Below are 25,144 nucleotides of genomic sequence, written 5' to 3' on the forward strand. Positions count from 1 at the left end.
CATTAGGAGAGTCCATTTAAGCAAAAAAAAATGGGTGTTATTTTTTTAAAGGCATATTTTATCCCATTTAAAATCATTGCAAAACGGTCACTCGCGGCAGTGGGTACGAGCGAAGGTGATGCGGGGGCACGTCACGCGCGGGCGACGCGTAGTGTCCATTAATTGTAGTAGCTTTTTATGATAACTTTCGGAAGCTATTTCTCAACATTTTAGTACTGATTGATTATTTAAAAAAAATACGTGTATTTTCATTTTGTCAAGGTTGAGGATCAATATATCAAAATTTGGCAGGAAGGTTTAATTGCACCCAGTATATTAGAGATAGACTATATTATGTTCCATTTTCTACCGACATTGGTATAGCGACTCATGCCGCGGCTGCTTTGTAGTGGCGTAGAGCGAAATGAAACCTATAGCCTGGGTCATAAAGTGGCATTTTATTTGTATTTTTGTCGGTGACGGCGGTGAGGATAGCGATGGAAACACGGCGTTAGAAGTTCTTATTTCCGAATTAATATTCTACGTGTCATCGGGTAGCCATTTCTCATTTAAATTGCTCGAAAACTAACATTCTTTGTAATTTATTAGCTATTATTAGCTATTATAATCTGTTAAGTTGGATATTTTGCCATTTTTATATCCTGTCGGTTATTCGAGTACGATTTACGTTTACCTAATAGCTTTAACAAGTTTTAGAATCGGGTCGGAAACATTAATTTCAATGCAAATGATATTTTACACGAAATAATATTAGAAGTCAAATAAGGACATCATTACAATATGTTCGGAAGGTCCTTATTATATCTTTCATAAACTTGGCATTTAATAATTGCTTACCTTTATAATATTACCTATTTCTTTTTTATACGCGATCCTAAGGAAACCCTTTAAAAAATACTCAAAGTTGATATCCATACTAATAAAAATTAAAATGTTTTAAATGTGAAAGTGTGTCTGTCTGTCTGTTTTCACGCTTAATAAAACCACTGTACCGGGAAAAAACAAACTTTGGCGCAACGGAGTTGCCGGTCTCGTAGTTCTAAATTTATATTTTATGACCGTCAAATCTAAAATAGTGCCAACTACTGCACCGATTCGGGAACTAGCCTGGCGAGGAATATCTTTAAGCCCGTATTCATCAGACGTTCTAATCATCGTATTTGTCAAGTATTGTGACAAAACCTGGCGTTTCCTCGCGTATTGTGACAAACGTGACAGAACCTGGCACTTGAGATATAGTACCATTACTGTGATGGAGGTGGACGGCTGTGACGGACGGACGGACCGTCTGATGACTTCATTTGGCACCTGACACCGATCTGCCAGTGAAGCTAAATAATCCAGACAGATCAGACGCTCATATTTTACTAACGAAGATTTTACCAGGCTATGCAATGCCTAGACTGCCGATATTTTACTACTTTGTCTAAAAACTGTTATGTTTTTCGAGAGTACGTATGTATGTTATTATATAATATTATTATCTATATCTATACTTATAATTAAATCGTAGAGGTAAAATTTTTGTACTTTGAAAATAAACTTGAAAAAACGAGTCTGGGGTATATTAGAAGAGTAGTAGAATACATTTTAACTGTTTTTGAAATTTTTGTTTCTCTGTCTGTTTGTCTGTTTGTCAGTTTGTACAGGCTAATCTCTGAATCCGCTGGACCGATTTCAATGAAATTTGGCATGATGATACCTTACATCCCTGGTCAATATCTTAGATACTTTCTTTTGCCGACTTTCAAAAAAGGAGGAGTTAATGTTGACTTTGCTGTTTGTGGTCAGATTTTCAAAATTATTTTTTTGTTGTATAGATTGCCCGAATTTGATACCATGTTTACAATAAAATCGGCCAAGTGCGAGTCGGACTCACGCACGAAGGGTTCCGTACCGTTATAGAGAAAAAATAGGCCAAAAGTTGTGTTTTTGTATGGGAGCCCCCCTTAAATTTTAATTATATTCCAATTTTATTATTAATTATTAAATTACACATATATTTAAGGATTCTGTGAAAATTTCAACTGCCTGCCTGTTGTAATTATTGGTATCGTGCAAAAAAGGCCAAAAAAATCATGTTTGTTGTATGGGATATTGAATATTGATTTTATTTTGTTTACAGTATTTATTATTATAGCGGCAACAGATTTACACAATCTGTAAAAAATTCAGAACTCTAGCTATAACGGTTCTTGAGATACAGCCTGGAGATAGACAGAAGGACAGACAACGAAGTCTTATAGTAATAGGGTCCCGTTTTTACCCTTTGGGTACAGAACCCTAAAAACGGTGACTTGATAAGTAATGGAATTGAAGAAACTCCTCGAAATTTACAACGACAACCAAAGTTATTACCAATTCTAGCAAAGGTCGATCTTTAAAACTTTTCCTAATATTCGTAAACGCTTATCCAAACCCTGGATGGATATTGACCACTGCGTATCTCAATTCGTTACCAGCCATGGAAATTTTAAAGTCAAACTTTACGGATCTAAGTTACTAGCATCGGTCGAGCACATAGGTAGAAATGGTAGAATATGTACGACCGAAGGCAGTATGTTTGAATCATGTTCTCTGGGAGAGTTTTTTCTGCCAAGACGAAAGAACTACAATGCTAGACTACCTACAGTGTAAATCTGATGTCGCATACTACGGTGATCGTGGACAGCAGGAAATTAATCCGTGCCTTCAAACGTTTTTGTCATAATTATTATTGGCAACAGTCTAACACATCAAATTCCAATATTAATTTAGCTATACTTAGTACAGTTACAATTTTTATAATTATAGTTTATTTTCGTGGTGCATTAAAAATTTCGTGTGTAATGTAGATCCAAATAAAATAGTCGTAGATGGGTGTTCAATTTTGTAAATCTCGATTTTAATAACATACATTCACGCGGACGAAGTTGCGGGCAACAGCTAGTTGAGTATACAGGGTGTAACAAAAATAAGTGATAATAATTTAGGGTGTGTACGTGTTCCTTGTAGAGAGTTCACTGTAAAAGTAGCGGCGCTGAAAGACCAAATTTTTTTTCACTTTTGTATGGGAAAACTCGTGACGCTCGGGCCCTTGCCCATACAAAAGTGAAAAAAAAATTTCGTCTTTCGGCGCTGCTACTTTCACAGTGAACTCTCTACAAGGAACACGTACACACCCTAAAGTATTATCACTTATTTTTGTTACACACTGTATAAGTATATGTATGTATGGCAGGCTCTGCATATTTGCGATTTAGCTTCTCTAGTTAAATCTATGTTTACTGTATGAGTTAAAAGTGACACTGAGCATATCAAAATGCAGTTTTCCTTTTAAGCTATCGCATACTTTTATCATGGCGATCGAATCAAGACCGACCGGCACAGCGCGGGGGTGATGTGTTGAAAGCCGTGCATCGTACGTCGTTTCAGTTCGGCAGACTTCGGCAAGTAGTTTGTGTACGAAGGACTAGATGTATGCGTGTAGACTACATGATTTTTTCTTAGATATAAAGGTCGTAAGTTAGTTAAATTTAGTGGAAACGCGGACAATAGTCGCATTCAACACAGTATTATGGGAAACGTACGAAACGAACGAAAAGTAGAATGCAGTTTTAAAATACTTAAATAAGACTCACCGTATTTTGACTTCTTTGGACTGCCATTCGCTGTGTTTGTCGAAGCTGATGAGTATTGCTGCAATTTCCTGTAACAAAAGATTAATTGCATGAAATACACGCCTTCGTGAATTTTAAAAGTATAAAAATTCATATTTTTATACATAAAAGCATACTAGCATCAATACTGCTTGATGCCAGAAATAAAGATAATAATATAATGTAAATATATTTTATAAACCGTAAGCTAATATTATACCATAAAATGTATAATTAGCGTGGACGTTCGGGAGATATTCAATAATCGTCACATTTCCCGTCCCGTACAAAATAAAGGAGGAGTCATTAAAATTTCCACCCCCGGGACAGTCGACAGGAACAATTATTGACAGCACCCAGATCATGTAAGCGCGGAGCGTTTTTGCATACAATTATTATAAAATCGATTTCTTTTGTATATATAAAGGTGCTTACTCACCGCGAGCATTCACGTATAATGTAATTTTTTAGATTCGACTGAGCATTACATTACAATACTACCACCCTGACTGACGAGCATTCGCGTGTAATGTAACATTATAGATTCGACTTTGAGCATTCCATAGCAAGTTGACTTCACTGTCATGTAGTATTGATGTTAAAACTTATATCAAGATATTACACATTGTATCATTACAAGGTGCGCATTGTAATGCTCGGGCTCCAACCTCACCGATGTGATGCTCGACTCTGTAATATTAAATTACAAGCGAATGCTCCCGGTGAGAGCATTCGCTTTTAAATTATAGAGGCAATCGAGCAAACTGATGGAAAGCATACGTGGCAGAGCCATGCTTCGGCACGAATGGGCCGGCTCGACCGGATAAATACCACGTTCTCACAGAAAACCGGCGTGAAACAGCGCTTACGCTGTGTTTCGCCGAGTGAGTGAGTTTACCGGAGGCCCAATCCCCTAACCCCTACCCTATTCCCTTCCCTACCCTCAACTATTCCCTTCCCTTCCCTTCCCTACCCTCCCCTATTACCCTATTCCCTCTTAAAAGGTCGGCAACGCACTTGCAGCTCTTCTGATGCTGCGAGTGTCCATGGGCGATGGAAGTTGCTTTCCATCAGGTGACCTGTTTGCTCGTTTGCCCCCTTATTTCATAAAAAAAAGCAACTACCGGCAACATTAGAAGATTTGAGGTTGCCGGTATTTTAAGAGGGAACACGCTCTCTTCTTGAAGGTTTGCAGGTCGTATTGGTCCGGAAATACCGCTGGCGACAGTTCGTTCCAGTGTTTTACAGTGCGCGGCAGAAATTTACGCGTAAAACACATTGGGGAATACTGCCACTCATCAAGGTTATGAGGATGGTATATTTTGCTTGTTTGTAACGATCTCATACGGGAAATGTTGGAATAATTTTGAGTAAAAAGTAGCAGCCAACAAACTGATTATGTCAATCTACGGATATTATGATAATACAATCAGTAGATTGACATAATCAGTTTAAAAGATATTTTTTGAGTGCAAGGCTAAAATGGTCACATTTAGCAATTCCTCTCAATCAATTCAGCAAATGAATTGTCAAAACTGTCAAACTGACAAATATCAAATCAGTACAAAAATAAAGAAAATTGCAAGCAGAGTTGCATTTTACGATTTTAGAAAAATGAATCATATTATGATTAATATCATGATTCTTCAAAGCGACCATTTTAGCCCCGCAGGGGTACATGCCATAGGTATCGCGTTATAGACTTCATTATAACATGTGGCAATAACTCCGCTAAGCTACTATTGCAATAACTCCCCGCTACCGCGTCCGCCATCTTTCAATCCCGACCCTCAAAAAGCCCAAGTCCATTCGCTTTTATTGTCATCAACACCGTCAGCGTCGCTAATGACGTCATAAAGTGTGAAGTCACGGCCCGTCGCGATAATTTCGGTAATATTTAGACACGAGACGAACAGATGCCTCCCGGGTAAGTATCAAAATTGCTCGGGGATGTTCCTGTTAATTCGCTCAAAATTACTCAGTTGCGCTATCTTCTAATGTTGGATGAAGTTTATTTGACAGATCCCAATCATCATCGTGATCATGCAGTGTAGGCCTGGACGACCTTCGGGTAAAAGGATCATGTTCGTACATATGTTTTACTAAATTTTCAGTCGAAGAGCCGGAGACTCGCAAACAATAATTTCCTCGAAAATAAAATATGTTGAAAAAAGCGAATATTGACCCGGGCTTCATAAATTTAATACTTGACTGTATTAAATTTATCAAGCTTCAAAAAAATCCTTTCTTTTATTAAGTAGGTTTCAGTTTTGGCCAAAAATCTACCTTAGATCAGATACTATACAAGTAACGTTTGATATAAAAACAATGACACACGGGCAAAGACTTCTATTTAAACTACGGGTGGGTTTTTCTTTACGCTCAGATTAAGTTAGCTCTAACTAGAGTATGTATCTGAGCAATATTAATCAATATTTCCGGTGAAGCTAGTGTGATAATTAGCAGGGTATTCCGGATGTAACTAGTTAGTTTAACTCAGGCTTAACTGCTGCGGTCGGGTTCTATTTAAACCGTCGATTTGAGCCCGGTTAGCGGGTAGTTAAGAGTTACGGTTAATGTTACCGATGGCTTACCTGCGAATTTTGGTATTGTTTCTTCTGAAGAAAACTGAAAAAGAATTCATCGTTTGCCTATCGATGAGTGTCTCTTCTAATAAGAACGAGATGTCAATTTTTTTCGCTCAAAAAGGCAAGTGATGAGCCAATGGCTGAAATCTCCATCTTTCTCGTTCTAACTGTACTAAGAGTATAGGCCTTTATAAGGAGATACAGTGAAGAGTAGATTCGCCATCTGCCTTTATTGTACCAAGTTTTTTAAATTATTGTACCATTAATTTAAAAAACTTATTTAGTATAATATAGTGTACGGTACTATACGCGAAATAAATATCAACTTGTACAAGTTGTCAAATGTCAGTCTTTAAATAGGTTATGGGGTTAGTTCCGTATTTCGCATGAAGATACTTTTGACTTGGGAGAGCCATGCTTCGGCACGAATGGGCCGGCTCGACCGGAGAAAAACCACGGGCTCACAGAAAGTCTATTCTCTTCCCTACCCACCTCTATTACCCTAATCCCCTTTTAAAAGGCCTGCAACGCACCTGCAGCTCTACTGATGCTGCGAGGGTCCATGGACGACGGAAGTTGCTTTCCATCAGGTGACCCATTTGCTCGTTTGCCCCCTTATATCATTAAAAAAATGGTCGTAATTTATCATAATATAATGTAGACAATATTATGTTGATGTATACGAATGGGCCTGGCACATAGTGTTTAAGAGTAGAGATTTCCTTAAGGTGACGCCGCGTTAAAGTAAAAAACCGTGTTGGATATGTTTTAGATTGCTCATAAAGCAATGGAATAGCAAAAAATGAAAAGGGCGTAAGCGACAAAATGGTTTTTGTCGCGTAATTTAGAAACCATAGATACATTTCATATAAGCTATGGGCAAATTAGAGTGTATGCTTGAACCAATCTATGTATAAATTTTGGAAGCTTAAATCACTCTCCTCTGTTGGCAAAATAGGAATCCCTTTTTTTACAGAGGTCTTTTTGATTGATTATTCTGTGTTATAAAAGTTGACCAGTCGTCGTATGCTTTGGGTAATTCAAAGATAAAGATATGATGAATACTGACAATGAACTTTAATTTCTTAGCTTTAGTCATTGTTGAGAAAAATCGATATCGCTGCAGCCAAATTATCAAGGCGTCACCTTAAACACTATGTCTTTAGCCCAGTTGGAGTGCCTAGCCAGGTACTGGGCAGTATATCGACGCGACTTCCCTGCGATAAGGCGGACTAACGCCGCGCTTCCGCCACAAAAACCAGATAAGCTGCGATCTTCATTTGTAACTTTACCGTGCATTTGACTAAGCTGTACGGTGTCTTGGGAATATATTAACTTTCAGAAAGTGAGTTTTAGCCACAGAAACAATAATGATAGTGAGAATAAGGAATCGACTAGTGCCTGCATCACACAAAAATTAGTTTGTTTATTTTTTAAATCAGTTTTTTTTTATAACAACTATAATGTGTCCTTTCCTGCGACTCAAAGTGTCTTTATGGCATATTTTAATACGGTTAGAGTTTGTAAAAGTAACAGACAATCATAGAGACAAGATATTCCAGTATATTTTGAATCTTAAATATTTAAGTTTGCCCAAAAACTAAGAAGAAGAACACCAGCAAGCAATCTACCGAATGGACATTAATATTAGCAGGATATAATTACAAGATACCAGGCTACCATAGATCAATTAGAGCAATATATTAGCTACAAGTTTCAAGTGTTCGCTTGTAAATTATGCAGAAACAATGGGGCTGATTTCCCCGAACGCCAGTATGGGAACAACAGTAATTGCAACCTCCTCCGAATCCCTGGGAACCTAGTACCGACTTATTCAAATGGAGGTTGAAGCACTTGAAAGTTAGTTCTGATTACTGTTTTATCGTAGTCTGAATTGAATGTGATAGGTGGGGTCAGTTGGGAAGCTAATCCGTCACCACAACATCATTTACCTATTTAAAACTAGATGACGCGGACGCCCGCCACTCCGTTGTGCCCAAATTCATTTATTGCGCGGAAACCGTACATTTTTCCGGAATAAAAAGCATTCTATGTCGTTTCCGGGGACTCAAAGTATCTCTGTACAAATTTTCAAATAAAATCGATTCAGCGGTATAGGCGTGAAGAGATAACAGACAGACAGACACACTTTCGCATTTATAATATTAAGGGCCTGTTTCACCACTTCCTGATAAGTGACGAATAGGCTATTCACAACTTTTTTGACAGATTCTCCATACTTGATATGTCAAGGTAATTGTTGGTTAACTATTCGTCACCTATCAGGAAGTGGTAAAACAGGCCCTAAAAATAGTATGGATCTGTCAGTTATTGGGTGGACGTCCGTTATTTCTAACGTTATACCGAGTTTATATTATTCCATTCCGGATATGCATTCCAGTGCACTCCAATACCCGTTTTCATTACTCCAGTAGCAATCCAGTGCTGGATTGGAATAATGTATACCGGCCATTACATAAGAATGAGGAAAGAAATTAAGTAGCAAAAACTTTTAGTGAATTTCAAGAATTAGTTCATATGATCGCAATATAATATTCTTATTATATACCTACTCACAATTTGTCTTTTTTTTTATGAAATAAGGGGGCAAACGAGCAAACGGGTCACCTGATGGAAAGCAACTTCCGTCGCCCATGGACACTCGCAGCATCAGAAGAGCTGCAGATGCGTTGCCGGCCTTTTAAGAGGGAATAGGGTAATAGGGGAGGGTAGGGAAGGGGATAGGGTAGGTGATTGGGCCTCCGGTAAACTCACTCACTCGGCGAAACACAGCGCTAGCGCTGTTTCACGCCGGTTTTCTGTGAGAACGTGGTATTTCTCCGGTCGAGCGGGCCCATTTGTGCCGGAGCATGGCTCTCCCACGTAAAAAATGTCTCTGTAAAGCTTTAAGCTTATAATAATATAATTACTCAAGACTCTTAAGGAGGGGACGAATTCTAACGAGGCTCTGAAGACACTCGAACAAATTCGTCTAAATGGCGACTGCTGCCTGAAGGTTCTTTATCAATTTTGTTTATTGAAACATGAGACCCGAAATTGGCTTCAATTCTGTTTTGATACTTGAGAAGGATTCTTCAGTATATTTTTAGGGTTCGAAGGGAAAAACCCTTATTTAGTTGTCTGTCTGTCCGGCTGTCTGTCTGCCTTTGCCTGTTTCAGAAATGTATGGAGATTTCAAAATGGACTTAAAAGTAGTATACCAGCTATTATAGTTCCAATTCGATTTGCTTCCAACGATAAAAATTATGTTATGCCGATTAAAAAAAAATAAAAAATAAAAAAAATGTTTTATTTCTGAGTAGATTTTAAGAAAATACTTTTCATGATCTACTTATATGTGCCAATCAAAATATGTACATCAATTTTGAAGTAAACAATCAAATCTTAATTATTTTATAAAATCAACTAATCCGCTCATTAACTTAAAACTCTGTAACAATCAAATAATAACCTTTTAATTTATAAAAATACAACTTACATCATATTTTTTCACAAATAACAACAACAAACACAAACAATTTAAAACAAAAACAATTTGAAATTCTTTGATGTTTAATGGTTTTCGATTTCAGTAGGAAAATTAACGAAAAACGAGGAAAAGCGCTTGCAAACAGGTGGATACAATTTCCGCCGCTCCGGGCCAAGCTTCTTATCGAATTTGATACTTGTAAAGAACAGCTGTTTATGTTTTGATCTTACTTTTCTAGTCCGTAGCAAAAGATGAATATAATTTGAATCTTTTATTTAGTTACCAACTACGAATAATAAAAACTAGTAACCAACTTATTTATGAAGTGTTAGTAACATTTTTTACTGATAAACTATGTTAGTAAACGCATATAAATATTATGTATATTATACAGGTTGTTCGGATGAGCATCGTTATCCTTAAAACCATCAAATGAGCTCGTCAAAATAAACAACTTTTTCTATGGGAACAATGCTGGAAACTCAAATAAATTCGTCGTCACGTATGAAGACGGCATTTTTTTTGAGTTCCCAGCATTGTTCTCATAGAAAAAGTTGTTCATTTTGCCGGCTCATTTGATGGTTTTAAGGATAACGGTATTCATCCTAACAACCTGTATGGGAGACAGGTTTATCAAGGCTTCATAACAATATGTAACTCGATGAAGCTGCTCATCAAGACTTTTTTGTCATCTACTGTTTAGAATCTTCATATTATACTGATTCTAAATATTAGGAATTAAAAATGACAATTCCTATAGCCTACCATAAGCAAGCGGACTCCGAAACTTACCATCTTCAGGACTCGTTCAAGCTTTTGAAAGCTTCAATCTGTTAATTTTTTTATCAGTAAGGGAGAATGATCGACTATTTATCACTTTTAATCACTTTTCCCTCTTTACCCGGAATATTAAAATAACATTACCCAATTTCTGCCCGCAATCTCCTAAGTGGTGTTGCCATCTCCAAATTTTCCATAAACAATACACCATTAAAACAACATTAATCATATCAAGTTTGAATGTTCCGTAAGTGCTTACGATCCTCTGGATCTACGCATAATGTTTATTAAAAGAGTTATTTTCAAGAAAATATTAATTATAATATTTTTTACCTTTTTATACTTTTTTCAAAGGACTTCCATATGGAAGTGCTTTGTAAAAAATCCCACCGCTCCAATATTTTTCACACTAGATGTTGTCGCGGCTTCGACCGCGGAAATTGGATACTTCACAGACAAATTAGTCCACAAAAAATAGCCTTTGATCCTTCACGTGGTCTACTTCTTTTCTGTGTCAAATAACAGAAAAATTGCACCAGTAGTTCGTACCTTTCAAGTAATTTCCCTCCATTTTTTCCACATTTTCCTCTATTTCTTCGCTCCTATTGGTCTAAGCGTGATAAAATATAGCTTATAGCCTTCCTCGATAAATGGGCTATCTAACACTGAAAGAATTTTTCAAATCGCTACGGATCCGATTTGAAAAATTCTTTCATTTCGGATTTTCCTGATATTAGCGCGTTCAAACAAACAAACTCTTCCGCTTTATAATATTAGTATAGATAATATATAATTTTCTATGTGCTTGGGTTCCTTTTAGAAATAGATAAGAGGTAAGAACTGCCCTTTGATATCTAAAGTTCGAACACCTGTTACCAGGATCCCATAAGCTATGTGGAGCATACAAAAGTGAATACTTACTGTGAAATAATTTTACCCACTCCGTATTCTGAAGGAGTTTCGGTAAAACTGCACAAAGCCAAACAAGAGGGAACTTATAAGTTGAGAAGTTTAGCGCTCTGCGTTCTGATTAAACGAACCTTACCTGTCTGTGTAGGTTTAAAGATATAATAATAATATCTATGGACGCATCACACCACATCAGTCCGGCCCCGTGCTAAGTAGGTACCTGAAGGACTTGCGTTACAGGTACCAGACAACGGAAATATATTTAATACTTTTATACTATACATAATTATATATAAGATTTTATTATATGATACACATCCAAGACCCAGGAATTTTTGAAAAACTTTTTGTTCCGTCGGCGGGAAACGAGCCCGCGACCCCCGGCTTGAGCTACCAACTGAGCACAGAGGTCGTCGAAGGTTTAATATGATAAATATAGTATTTAATGTTATATTTTTCATATTAAATACTAGTTGCCGCCCGCAACTCCGTTGCGCCAAATTCGTTTATCGCGCGGGAACCGTACATATTTCCGGCATAAAATCGGCAAAATCGGTTCAGCGGTTTGGACGTAAAGAGGTAATAGGCATTTTATTAATTCGGATGTGTAATATCTAAATATTAATACGTGAGCCAAAAACTTTGTATCCCTTTTGACGAAAAATGGGGAAACGTAGGTGAATGAAATTTTGCACAGTTACAGTTTATATGGTGGAGGAGTGCATCGAGCTAATATTATTTTGAAATTATGCTTTTATCATACATTTTTTTAACAAATAAAACATTACACACACTACAACACACACTAGGAAAAATGACAGATTTTTGAGTGACAAGCCTATACATACGAATTATACTCTTTTATTTATGGTTGACAACGGTTGACAACAAGGTGATAAATTGAAAATGGATTATAGTTTTTTTTTATTAGGCAATGCTTACACGGCCAGTCTGAGATCAGCTGAGTCCCAGAGACAAGAGTTGAAAAAAATATGATAGTCAATATTATTTTTTTACAAAATATAGTTACTTAGTAGTCCTAATGTCCTAAGGTCGAATTTCGACCATTGTGCGATCTCTAGTTAGTATGAATGGAAGAATTAATAATATAAAATTACGTAGGAGCGTTCGGCGCGAATGCGCTGTCGTGATTCTGATGATAAATCAACTGTTGTGTTACTCTTAAAGAAAGGACCAAGAACACAACTCGCACGAGCAAGTTGGGCACTCTAAAATCGCTGAATTGATTTTGATTGAATTTGGCATGGAGATACATTTCAGCTTCGGGATAAAGCATAACATTTTTTTGCCGAGAAAAATGTACGGTTTCCGCACAGCGCAATGACATATCAACGACAATATTAAATGCATACCAAAAATTAATAGCCTGGTCAGAAACATTATAGCGGGCTTAAATTCTGATCCCGAATTAAAAGAGTGACCCGGTTACATATCGTAAATAATGTTCAGGTAAAGAGTCGCCGTATAAATCAGTGTCACTACCTGTATCACATCCGGTTTGAGCCTTATGCCCATAATAATAAGGTGGAAATTCCGTCGCGTTTCCAGCGACGGTACAGTGATATATTGCCTGCGAGGATGTGAATGTAATTATGATCATATTTTCTCCTTGTGGCTTAGGCCTGACAGAGATTTAAAGTTTATATTGATCTTTGTTTAGTGGGATTTTATATTTTCAGGAAGAATTATTATAAAGGTGATTTATGTGATCTGTGCGTACGGATGAATGTAAAATGTATGCTAATATTTTTTGAGGATGAGAGTAAGAAACACACAAAATTATTAAAAATAACAACTCAGACTATCACAGGTTTACTCACACCCATGCGACGACCGACATAGATATTATCTTCTTATAATATGTGGCGGTACCCACAATTCGTCTAACATTCCTGCATCGCGCTATCGGAGTTTTCTGAGCGCGTCGGTATATATGTTACGCTCAAAGACCGAAATCGCTCAATGAGCGAAAAAATAGCTCACAATGCGTTGTGGTCACAGTGAAACAGCCACGACGCGAAATTTGCGACGTGGCTCTAATGAAAACGGCCACGACGCGTTCTGGCAATCACAAAAAGACCATAACGCGAAATTCGTGTTGTGGCTGATATGCTATTCTTTTTTCTTGATTTGTTCTCGATTGATTAATCGTCCATATGTTTTTCATTATTATTTATAAAATATCCATAATTCCATACCATACGTACTAATATTATTAGTACGTATGGTATGGAATTGACCTGACCGAGCATAACACCTCGTTCGGTCGGAAGATCTTCCTTTGGCCGCCACGCATATCCCACAAATATATAAAATTCTCGTGTCACAATGTTAGGGCGCGGACTCCTCCGAAACGGCTTTACTGATTTTAACCAAATTTTATATTCTTATTCAGTGGGTCTGAGAATCGGCTCCTGGGTACTTTTTATATTGATAAGTGAATTTGTTGAATAAATAATAGTAAATTATTACAACTCGAGACTGACGGCGACTATTGTTTGTGCGACGGGATAGCGATGGACGTTGCCATGGTGACATACTTATTTAGTCACTTCAATAAAATAATACGGGCGAAATACTTTATATGGCAAAGAAATGTTTGCCGGGACAGCTAGTTTTTTATAAGAAACAATCAAGAACATGTAGGTGTAGAGTGCAAATTTAATTAAATAAAATAAATGAATATTTTTATATTATGCAACGTAGAGATTTTATTTACCTACTCATCCAAAAATTTTTCATTATGTCAAAGAAAGTTTTCTCATGGAGAAATTCTCCGAAACAGCCTTATTGGTTAAATGTATTGGCTAATAACGTAAACGCTGAGTTGGTATTGGCTAATATATTTCCGCGCTGTATCGCTATTGGCCGAACACAAACTGGAAGGCAGCCGATTGGGGGATTCAATTAGTGTTACAAAGTTAGGACGTTAGCACGTCGCCAACTCGTACGAAACCGAAAGTGCTCCAAAGTTTGGACCGCAGCTTGTGAACTAGAATTTAAGATGTGTAGTAACAAGTTGATAGAAATAATTAAGTCCGATAGTTTTTTCTTACTTTTAAAGAAAAAGTATTTGTTGGAACTTGGATAGTTGATCCTTTTTTGGAACGGCAATCGAGCCAATTTATCTTATAAAAAGTATATCAATGGTAAGTATATTTAAAGTAGTAACGGAAATTCTATTGTCGAGCGATCCTTAAAGGTACAATTCCGTGCATCGTGATCGATCGCGGCCGCGCGCGGCCTACGACTGTCGTCGGCCGCTCGCGACAATAGTATGTGTATGAAAATGTATGGCACCGCTTCCGAGGCCCGCGACAGACCGTGTCTTGAAGTTCATACGTGTCTTGTCCAAAATCTTGTTACGGCCGCGCGCGGCCTACGACTGTCGTCGGCTGCGTCTGTCAAAGTTATATTACACGGCACATTTTCATACTCTGACTATTGTCGCGAGCGGCCGACGAGAGTCGTAAGCCGCGCGCGGCCTACGACTGTCGCGATGCACAGAATTGTACCTTAAGTTGCGTGGGAACTGTACCTGACTGACGATATCTTGCGACCATCATATCCACACTAATATTATAAATACCAAAGTTAATCTGTCTGTCCGTCTGTTATGAAGATACTTTTTTCTGACTTGAACCAATTTTGCTTTACATACTTGGAGTCCCGGAAAAGGTCATACGATACTTCATATTCAGGAAAAATTTACGGTTTCTGCGCGATAAACATATCTTAGCGCAACGGAGTTTATTTCAAAGAATTTCCGTCAAACACTTCATTACATTTAAATCTTATATTATAAAATTCTCGTGTCACAATGTTAGTTACCGTACTCCTCCGAAACAGCTTTACTGATTTTTAACAAATTTTATATGCAGATTCAGTAGGTCTGAGAATCGGCTACTGGCTACTTTTTATAGTAATAAGTGCATTTGTTGAATAAATAATAGTAAATTATTACAACTCGAGACTGACGGCGACCATTGTTTGCTTAATGCGATAGCGATGGATGTTGCCATGGTGACATACCTTTTTAGTCACTTTACACACACACACACACACACACAGTTTTTAGTTTTGAATAAAATAATATGTGCGAAATACTTTATATGGCAAAACAACGTTTGCCGGGACAGCTATTAATTATTATATTTCTCTCACTGCGGCCGTAACTCTCCGGCAGTTGCTCACAAATCCCCAGTGTGCTAAGACCCTTAGGCACGTTTTATTAAAACAATCACAGAGCTGGTCGGGGGCGGGCGGACGTGTCCCGGCGGTCACGCGAGCCACATATTAAATTATTTTCGCGAATTCATGAATCCCAATTCGCTACGTGACGTTCCGCTGGACTGCGCCTAAAACCTGGCTCGGTGGATGTAAGAGGCGTGTTGACTAGTTGGAGATTCGAATCCACCTCATAACACCTTAAGCTCATAAAAGCTCTACCTCAAAATTAAACATCAAGAATGCAAAAAAGATAGGTTATAACTTATAGGAAACTAGCGACCCGCCCCGGCGTCGCACGGGTATCAAATATATAGCCACTGAAAAAATAATTAAAATCGATAGCCTATGATCCTTCACGTGGTCTACTTCTTGTCTGTGCCAAATAACATAAAAATTGCTCCAGTAGTTCGCGAGATAAACCCTTTCAAATAATTTCCCCCGTTTTTTTTTCACATTCTCCTATTAGTCTTAGCGTGATAAAATATAGCCTATAGCCTTCCACGATAAATGGGCTATCTAACACTGAAAGAATCATCAAAATCCGTTGTGTAGTTTAAAAGATTAAAGGGAACAAAGGGACATGAGGGAAAGCGACTTTGTTTTATAATATGTTTATAGAAGATAGGTAGTTAACTAAGTTACCTTTCAACTTGGTAGCTATAATACCTCCAGCACCAGTTTGATGGCCGGTTTCATTGAAACTATACCAGCTACGCAGAAGTAATTTTATAGTCCCCAAGTTGTGGACACAACAGTAGCTCTATGAGGAGGCCTTATTCGATCCAAGGTGAAGCTGAACAACTTGTTCGACACATACCAGTCACTTCACTATGCCATTGTCTTTACTTTGAGAAACTCTTTTAAATCCTAAACTTTTACTGCAATTTTATTTGTAAATAGAAATGTTTATTCTAAAACGATTTTACAGTTGGTGAAATTGATACAGTCAAATTATTCAAACGTCCACCTTCAAAAGTTTAAAGTGGGGTGAAAAATTGTGGCGGACACCGCCGTCTGATGTGACCAATGGCCTTTCACCTGATAAGAACACACCATCAGTCTGCCTAAACCCTTATTTGTCTAGATGTTTCAATTCAGTTGAAGATAATTCCTTCGAATGTTTAAAGTAAAGTGTACATTAGAAAATGTTGAAGAAATAAATATATTTAAAAGGCTTAACGATATTTTCTCTTATTTAAAAAGTATGTGAGGAATCGCTTTTCATCAGGAAATATGTTTGCACGTTTGATATAGTTTAACCTAACAACGTAAATAAAAATTATAAACCTAGGTACTTAGGCAAAATATACTCTATAGTATAGAGTTTAATTTTCTAAGGCTTATTATATTATTGATAATAATCTATAGGCAATTCATTCAAATCAAATCAAACATGCATGCTTACACGTCATATACATAATAATATTATGACACAATAATATTCAGTCGCTTCGATTAAAAGCAGTACCTAACAAAAAATATTTAAGAATTCACTATCACAAGTAAAAAATTACCAGAACTTTGATCAAAGTATCGAATAGTTTGATTGTCCGCCATTGAGACAGAGCAATTAAGACACTGATCTACGTCCGAGCGCAGTGAGATGTCACCCGTCACCCGTCACCCGTCATGACGTCACATCGCATGCACTTTTTGCCGACAGTTAACGGCACACAATTACAGCTGATGGCTCATTGTCAGACATCGACGCGAAGACCCGTTTATTTTTGTTCAATACACTTTCCGTGCTATTAAAGTTTCTGAAAAAGGTTTATTGCGCCATTTTGTTGATGGCTCGTGTAAGAAACAGTCGAATGTTTAGATTTTAGTTAGAGGTCAAGTTTAATTAAAAAGTGGTTATTGTTATCAGATTAATGATTATAATATTTTCAATTTAAAGTAAATTTAGTATGAATAATGATCAAAAGCTTTCATAAATAAGGTAGGTAGATACACCATTTTAGAAATTAATTCCCTTAAATATTATTTTACGTTTATCAATATTAAAAATAAAAATAAATAACAAACACTCTACTTCAGAATATTTTGGGAACTCTAGCAAATACATAATACATCAACTAGACATCAACCCTTGTTTCCCGCCTTCCCTAATCGGCGTATAACACAGACAGTGAACAGACGCGACAAGTCCGTAACAGCATTATCTCGTCCATCGGTCCGTCCATTGTTCAAGTTCCACAACTCCACAACTTCATAACTCGCATATCGATCACGGGCTTATCGGTGTCCTTGTTTATTATTAAGCTTTAGGTGATATCCATACTTCCATACTAATATTATAAATGCTAAAGTTATTCTGTCTGACTGTTACCTCTTCACGCCCAAACCGCTGAACCGAATTTGCTCTGGTATGGATATACTTCCCCGCTCCCGGGAAAGGACATAGGATACTTTATATTCCGCTAAAATAATAATAAATAATAATAGCTCCCACACCGGTTTCAGAGACAGTGGCCGGTTTCATTGAAACCAAGCCAGCTACACAGGAGTAATTTTATAGTGCCCAAGTGTGTGCGCAGTACACAAGAGCACTCTCTATTCCTTCACTCTCATAACCCAGTGGGACGGACGACCGACACAACTGGCGAGAGATCAGGCGCAGGACCGACTTTTTACATGCCCATCCGACGCATGGATCATCTTACTTGTCAGACAACCAGGTGATCAGCCTGCATTGTCCTAACCAAACATGGAAATAACATGTTTCCAACGCGGGAATCGAGCAAACGACCTCCGAGTCAAGAGCCGCGCTCTATACCACTAGACCACGGAGGCGTTTCGGTAAAATGTACGGTTCCCGTGCGATAAACGAATTATGGCGCAGCGGAGTTGCGGGCGTCATGTAGTTATAATATAAAGAACGTCTAGCAAAATGAAAGCACTAAACTGCTTCATCCTTTTTTACGACGTACGTAATATACTAGTACATTCATCGTACTTGTTTAGGGCTTCAATGATTAAATGCCTAGCGTATTATCATGTACATTTACTGAAACTAATAATTTAGTTCTGTACTTAATGCTCTAGAGTCTAGACGTTACGCATTATAAAACTAGAGCCCAATTCCACCAATGTCTGTTAGTGTTAACAGCTTGTTAAAATGTCATGTCTTCTTTTTCATTCATACGGAAAACGAAAAAGGTAACGTGATATTAATAATTCGAACATTAAATTTATCAGTCTTTGGTGAAATTTGGCCTAAAGCAATTTTAACAATGAGCTACTGATTATTAAATTCTTGTTTGGAAGAAATACTTAGCCCCTTATTTTTTTCTAAAAAAGGTCTTCTTGTCTTTTTCTTGACGCATTAAAAAGTCTCATGAGAGACAAAGACGGAAAAGAAATATACGGTGTGCCATTAATAAATTTAAAATAACTGTTTGCGTGTTTTGGCTGGCTTGGTTTGGCCTTTTATTTGGACAGTGGAGAAAACAGCTGGCTCGACTTCTTGCGTATATTATTACAAATTTTTACAATTGTAGTTAGCGATTATTAGCGAAAATGTGAAGGGGTTACAATGCATATGGAGAATTCAGAATCGAATGTAGGTGCGTATAAGGGGTTCTCACCAGGCAGCTTCGACCGCGTATCACGGCGGCCAATCGCTGCAATTATCGCGTGATGGACGACCAATGCGCTGCTACAGGTCTTGTACGTCAGCTAGACCCTGGTCTACGCACAAGATATATCTGCTATCCTGATAGCAGATATATCTTGTGCGTGAACAATAACTGTATTTTAAAAAGATAAAACCGACTTTAAAATTGTATGTAATTGAGAATTAAAAGTCCCTATCTCCAAAACTACTGAACAGATTTTGATGAAACTTGCACTATACCCTAAGTTGAACAATACCTAGTCCAACAAAAAAAGAATTACTGAAATCGAAATGGTGGTTCCAGAGATATGCGAACACAAACATAAAATCATATATACATACATACTCTTTTGAAATTTGGCACATTTGTTCAGACGCTGACATAGACTAACATATACGAAAATGGGGCAGTTCTATAAATATTACATACTTACGCGTCGAATTGATAACCTCCTTTTTTGAAGCCGATTAAAAAATGTGTGAAATGCTGTGAAATGAGATTATTTCAATTGTTTCCGGACGCACATTTTGAGGATAGCTTACGATTATATTAATAGTATTTTAAAGAAAATAAATTCTGTGACAATATTGGACTTTTAATAACGTCTGAAATGGACCGAAAATAGAGAGAAATAGGAGCCTACAATATTATTTACCGAAAACTTAAGAGACAAGAAGAAAAGAGACTGTAGTTAAAAAATACTACAGCCCTCCGTGTTTCCGTTTTCCCATCCTCATCATATTAGGATGGGAAAATGGATTTTAAAGATATAATTAATTATGTAAAACATTTATTGGAATTTCAATAGGGACAGAAATGAACCACCACCACAGTGCATATACGATTCACAGCAATCTTAACGACGTTTTACACGTGGGAGAGCCATGCTTCGGCACGAATGGGCCGGCTCGACCGGCGAAATACCACGTTCTTACAGAAAACTGGCGTGAAACAGCGCTTGCGCTGTGTTTCACCGAATGGGTGAGTTTACCGGAGGCTCAATCCCCTACCCTATTCCCTTCCCTACCCTCTCCTATTCCCTTCCCTTCCCTACCCTTCCCTATTACCCTATTCCCTCTTAAAAGGCCGGCAATGCACCTGCAGCTCTTCTGATGCTGCGAGTGTCCATGGGCGACGCAAGTTGCTTTCCATCAGGTGACCCGGTGGCTCGTTAGCCCCCTTATTTCATAAAAAAAAAAACGACAAAACCGTGATCCTCTTTCTTTCGGCGTTCCATCAAAATGTCCGCCACATGTTTGGGCTATTGTCTAGTTTTGTGACGTTAGCAAGTTCTTACACGCCCGGGATCTTATTAGCCGGTACTGAGGGCCCTTAAATAGTACGAGTAGGTCCGAGTATGAGCCGAGTAGGTCTGGAGTGTCATTTAACACGTCCGACAAAGGGATCGCCCTTATCCGGCGTTTTTGCAGTGTTTGTGTTGAGATGACCTTCTAATGATATTTTGTGGGGCTCTTGTGTGATAAAATAGGTCGTAATAACTTGTAATAATCGATTGATGACGGTAATAACAGATTAATATTATAGTTTGTTTTAAAATTAACTAGTTGAATACTATGCTTACTATGTTTTTTTTACATTATTATAAACTAGCTATTTGACCGAGCTTTGCTCGGTATTCGATAAAACACGGATTAAATGACATTTTCTAAAAATGATTCCTAGCTAGATCGATTTATCGCCCCCGAAACCCCCTATATACTAAATTTCATGAAAATCGTTGGAGCCGATTCCGAGATTCCAATTATATATATATATATATTGAATTGCTCGTTTAAAGATATAAGATATAATAGTGAACAACAAGCCCTAACGGTGTCAAGGCTTGTTGTTAACATTATATTAAAATATTCCTGGACATAAAATTCTTATAAAATAATTCCAATTAAACTAACCACGATTAACGATTAACAATTCAAATTTAGATAAAAAATAATTATAGACGTCAAATGCTTACTATGTTACTGCTAGGTTGAAATGAGCTCCACTTTTTAAATATAGATTTTGAGACAAAAAAACAATAATAATTGTTATTTCCTTACCCGGTAAATACCGAATTTCATCAGAATCTATTAAGATGATTTTGCGTTATAAGGTAAGAGACAGAAAAACTTTCTTATTTATAATATTAGTGTGGATAAATAATTAGGTATAGTAGCAATTAAAATATACAAACATAATATAAAAGTTATGATCTTATTTTAACAATAAGAAAAACTAAAACTAATTTTAATTTCTAACTACATTAAAAACTTTAATCGTCCGATTGAATTGTCAGAAACAAACATTTCATAATTCACGTAAAAACCCACAATTTTCTGTCAGGCACTTACATATTTTACAAATTGTTGTAGAGTAGGAGCCAGCGACCGCTAGACTTTCGGCATTTTATTATACCTTAAGGTGGCTTTCGGATCTTTGCCGCGAGCGACCGCGACCGACGAATATTCAAACGAAATTCCACTGTATGACATAGGCTATAGGTTTCATTTTACTCTACTTTTACGCTTTTACGCCGCCGCCGCCGGTAGCATGGGTCGCCACGCAAATGTCAGTAGAAAATGATACCTATATTCTATGTCATAAAGTAGCATTTTATTTGAACTATTACCGGTCGCGGCCGCTCGCGGCTAAGATCCGAAAGCCACCTTTAGAGTATTAGACTTTGATATGGTCTGGCAGTGGCATGGCATTGTCCTGCAGTGGAATATGAGATTCCTACAGAAAATAATATGAAATTTGAGCTCTATACTTTATCGGAGGTCAGATAGACCTTCAGAACTAGACACCACCTAACCGTGACCAAAACTCTATAGCTGCTGGTCGTTTTTGCCTCCATAGGAGTCATACACGTGTAAACTTTCAGCTTTTATAAAATTACGAAAGTCTATCGCTGGCTCTTGGGCCATTACCGAAAAACACTAAATGTTTTCCTTCGCATGCTCGAAAAGTACTACAGAATTTAGTGTTTATAGCGGCTATTAGGTTCGGGTCGGTTTGTTCCGCCTATCTAGTTATTAATATAATTTGCATATAATGACCTAGGCGTGTTCGCTTTTGTTATAAACTGTGGTCAGAGACTAGTGGAGTGGTTCAATTGTTTAACAAAACACAGAAAATACGCAAAAATATTGAAATATCTTTTTTGTCTGATACCTGCTCGGATATTTTAAAAAGACAAGAAAAAAACTCTATAATGTAACATATTTTTATTAACCGACTTCCAAAATGGAGGAGGTTTTATATTCGGCTGAAGATATTTTTCTTTTGTAGGAAACTAGTTAATAACTTCTAACAAAGAAAATGTAGAGTTCAACCATCGTAACATATGGGCAATAAAGCCTATGAAAAAAACAAAAATTAAAACTTACACAAACTATCATAATTAAATCGCCTCCCACTTTCCGCTTCAGCTCCGCTCATCTCAATCCACAGTTTTATGCAACCATTGAAGTGAACATACAGCGATTATAAACTAGCATTCAACTTGTATTCAACGATTTGCCAGTCAAATTCGTATTTTTTATATATTTTAAACGCATCTCTGCGGTTTAACGAACCGGAAAAAACCGGAAAACGAATTTCGCGAGTGAGAGAGGACGCCGTGTCGGAAAAACAGTCATTCGCGGGACGGATTGTAGTTGAAACCATTTTACATAGAGACTTTATATGATAACTAGCTGTCCCGGTGAACTTCGTGTCACTTTAAAACCTTCCCTGGACTTCTACGAATATTTAAAGACTAAAATCAGCCCAATCCGTTCAGCCGTTTTCGAGTTTTAGCGCGACTAACACATTTGAAAATCCATTTTTATATATAAGATATATAGATTATGACTCTAATAAATCTACTCCTCTCGCACTTCTTTCGGCTTTAAATTGGTCCCGTGAAATTGCTGTTTTATGTTTTTATATTCCTTTTTAATGATCATAAATATGGTAAATGGCGATATTTTTTTAGATTTGTACACCTTTAAGGCTGCGTTTTCACTAGAAATGTGTAGCGAGGTATGTGTTTTTAAGATCCAATAGCATCGCCACGCTGAGCGATGTCACGGCAAGTTCACGTCAATGAAGCGATTCTATTGGTTCTCAAAAAAACATTCCTCGCAACACATCTCTGGTGGAAACGCAGCCTAAAGCTTATGGTTAGTCAACAAGGGCTCATGTTTACCATGTAGGTACTATCAGTTATCTGGGATTCAGGAAATGTGACCCACATAGGGCATACTCAGCCATTCCCTACACCTGTCGAAGGGTTGGGACGAGGGCAAATATTCTGTAATATGATCGATTATTCCAAGGATTTGAAACTAATATTGGAACGACACCAAGACTGAGAGCTCACTGAAAATAGCTGTAACGGTACATTTTCATGTGACTTTTAAAAATTATAAGAAGAATACTAAAAATAAATTAATTTCGCATTAATTCTAAATAACGGACATAAATAATCAGAGCGAGCAAAGCGAGCCCTATTGTATCCCACAATCTGAGCAATTTTGTTTTTTTTTTTTGAGCACTTTACGCAAAAACTATCACGCCTATTGATTTGCGCTTTAACATAGCAATTTTTATTTATATGTAGATGTGTTATCATCGGTCAGTCAAGGTTTGGTTACTATTATAAAAAAAACTGCCTTAAAGTTTATTATCACACAGAAAAACGACGCGAGCCCTCACAAAGCTCTTCTTTTAGCTAGTATACATCATAAGATAATACCTACTATGCGCAAATACACCCTAATTTATTATTCACTTGCTGTCTCGGTGAAAAACCTTCCGTAGACTTCCACGCATATTTTAAGACTAAAATCAGCCCGATCCGTTGAGCCGTTTTCAAGTTTTAGCGTTACTAACACAATTAGAAATCCATTTTTATATAATACTAGCTGTTCCGGTGAACTTTGTGTCACTTTAAAACCTTCTCTGGACTTCTACGAATATTTTAAGACTAAATCAGCCCAATTCGTTCAGCCGTTTTCGAGTTTTAGCGCGACTAACATATTTTAAGATCCATTTTTATTTACAGTGTGTAACAAAAATAAGTGATAATACTTTAGGGTGTGTACGTTTTCCTTGTAGAGAGTTCACTGTGAAAGTAGCAGCTCTGAAAGACGAAAATTTTTTTTCACGCAAGGGCCCGAGCGACACGAATTTCTCTATACAAAAGTGAAAAAATTTTTTTGGTATTTTAGCGCTGCTACTTTCACAGTGAACTCTCTACAAGGAACACGTACACACCCTAAAGTATTATCACTTATTTTTGTTACACCCTGTATAAGATAATATAGACTAGCTGTCCCGGTGAACTTCGTGTCACTTAAAAACCTTGCGGACTTCTACAAATATTTTAAGACTAAAATCAGCCCAATCCGTTCAATCCGCCGTTTTCGAGTTTTAGCATTACTAACACAATTGGAAATCCATTTTTATATATATATAGATTATCACTTAGTTTTGTTACTTCCTATTATTTAAGACAAATACTTAACCACAAAAATCGCAATAAAAGTGGATTTTATTTTCGATTCGAAGTTATTCGGTCTTGAAGGTATCGCAAGCTGTATTGCCGTGTAACTTCGCAACTTCTGTCATTTTTATCTTGTATTAGTTTTACAACTACGATTCTGGTATTATGTTATAGTACCTGGATGACCGAGCTTTGCTCGGTATAGCAAACACTCATTGACTTCGTGTCACTTAATAACGCCATCTGCTGGTCGTTAAAACAATTAGTTGCTCACAAAACAGTATTATTATTCGCCAATAGATGTCAGGAAGAGTCATATTTTTCATTTTATCGACTATCGATAAAACACGAATAAAAATACATTTTCTGAAAATGAT

General features: G+C 37.2%; 1 protein-coding gene across 2 annotated transcripts in view; it reads right to left on the reverse strand.

The window, feature by feature from the left end:
- Positions 1-25,144, reverse strand: part of LOC121732865 (calmodulin-binding transcription activator 2) — a 232,849-nt gene that overhangs the window by 73,111 nt on the left and 134,594 nt on the right. Inside the window, exon 4 of one of the 2 annotated variants that reach the window (XM_042122859.1) lies at positions 3,621-3,688. The gene's annotated coding sequence lies outside the window, so the exon portion shown is untranslated. Of the gene's footprint in view, positions 1-3,620; positions 3,689-25,144 lie in introns of those variants that run through there. The other variant, XM_042122858.1, reaches the window with a different exon arrangement.

The sequence above is a fragment of the Aricia agestis genome, chromosome 13 (assembly GCF_905147365.1).
Source record: "Aricia agestis chromosome 13, ilAriAges1.1, whole genome shotgun sequence".
Lineage (NCBI taxonomy): Eukaryota > Metazoa > Arthropoda > Insecta > Lepidoptera > Lycaenidae > Aricia > Aricia agestis.